This window comes from Talpa europaea (genome assembly GCF_964194135.1).
Source record: "Talpa europaea genome assembly, chromosome: 3".
Lineage (NCBI taxonomy): Eukaryota > Metazoa > Chordata > Mammalia > Eulipotyphla > Talpidae > Talpa > Talpa europaea.
Window position 1 is genome coordinate 37,544,517 of NC_140069.1, and position 2,275 is coordinate 37,546,791.

Genomic DNA, 2,275 nt, shown 5'->3' on the forward strand with positions numbered 1-2,275 from the left:
TTAAAAAAAAAAAGAACAATCTATCTTAATTGTTCAGTCCTGGCTTACCAGTCAAAACCTCCCACCATGTACAACCTCTGTTTCTACACTCAGTTGTCAAACCATCAGTACTAAAGAGCACTTCACTCTATCACTAATTGCCCATTGGAGTGGCACTGTACATAAGACTTCTTTTAGTTGTCTAATTATGCCGTGTCACCAGCATCCACAATCTCCTAAAACAATGTTACACTCAAAGGTACAAAAAATCAGAAAATCAGCTGAAGTTTCTATGTAGGCACGAGACTGAGCTTAACTCAGTAAGCCCAAATTCCCCAATCTAAAGTGTGGTTATTGTTGCTACCTTTATATACATTGATGTGAAAATCGAATTGAATATCCTTTAAACTTTCCTTATGGAGTCCAATGACAGCTCAGGATTTTCCTGTGTCAGAGTTTAATCAACACTTCCATACTTATTAACCACTTTGTTTCATTATAATACCATAAAAGATTCCCTATAACACAAAGCGCCTCCTTTAAAGAGGAATTTGACCCAACAAATATATATGAAAATGTTGAAATAACTATAGTCAGTTTATTAAGTATTAAATGGCGAACATGAAGAAGTGATATTTTAGTTTGGAGAGCACTATGGATTAGTGTTTGAGACCAGCTTGAGAAAATGTCGGGATTTTAATTGGGCCTTGAAAAAAACATAGTATTTAAGAACAAGATTAAAAAAGGTTTTATACGTTTGGAAACAAGAATAAGATTTGTCATATCATGAATCTGGGTTGTATACCTGGAAATTTTCTCTAAATGATGAGCTTCACATTGTAAGTCAAGTTGTACATCTGATGATTTCAGATGACTCTCGTGTACTAATAATGAGTAATAATTGATCACCTACTATAAGGCAGGCATCATAAAAGTAAGGCTTTTACTTTTACCAAGTACTGTACTTATCTCTGGGAATATAACAATGAGGAAAAATACCCATGTTTCCACCCCTAACATAATGAGAGCAACAGATTTTTATCAGAGAGACACACAATTCATATGAGGCTGGAAAAAATTAATTTGTCACAACACTAGTGAACAGAACACAAGTATATTAATTCAGGACTGATTGACCCAAAGCTTATGTCCACTACACAGCACAGTAATGTCTCTTGTAACAATGGAAAAGTGATTGTGCTTAATGTTTCAAAGGAAGAAAAAATAGGATCTAATACTATAAGTAACAGGGGCACAAATTTTAATCTGATTGGTTTCTGTAACAATTACACATGTCCCCAAATTAGACTGGCTGCTTTACAGATAGCTAGAAGGGATCATGCTCAGTGAAATAAGTCAGAAAGAAAAAGAAAAATACCAGATGGTCCACTCATAGCCGGAATTTAGAAAACCTAAATAAGAGACCAGGAAAAAGACTAATCGATACAAAGTAAAAATCAAAATCAACAAGCAACTATAAACCAGAGACACATGGGGGTGGGGAGAGCCAGGGAAAGGAAGGACTAGAGTCAAAATAAGGGGAGGGGGGTGCAATTGTATGGGGAATATAACCAAAATGAAAATGCATACATTGTGCAAAGATGAAAAAAGATGTAAGAATTATATAAAATAAAATATTTAAATAAAAAAATAAAAACTGAAAAAAAAAAAACCTGTCTTACACCATACCAAGAGTATCGTAAGGGTAATTCTTAGCACTCAATGACCTCTCAAGTTCTTTTCAAATTTAAGAGTCAGTTAAGCCATGATTTTCTTCTAAGTCATTATAATTACTGTACTAACACTAAATATTGATGATCCTTGCACAGAGATGTGCAATTAAAGCATTTCAAAAAATTAATAATATGACCTCTATTCTAAAATGATAAAATGTTCCTAAAAAAAATTATCATCAGCCTATACTCTCAAATCATATATACTGTTGTAAATCAGTGTTACCTAAAAAATTAATACAATTCAATACAAAACAAAAAAGATTAGAAAAAAGTAAAAATAAAATAATGAATATTCACCTAATATCATTGGCCTTTCCATTAATCACATTATCTCTAGAGTTTTCCTATCAATTCTTACCTAAAATCTCTTTTGTTGATTATTCTACTTCAGCATTATCAAATCATATGAAAAATTGAAACATTTGGCTTTCTCCTGCACATTTTAAATGCTCAGCATAGCATTTAAAATTAGTATTCAACATCATTTCTTCTAAACTTTAAATTAAGACTTGATTTTAATTACCTCTCAATTACATCTTGCACCACTCCTGTGTGTTAGC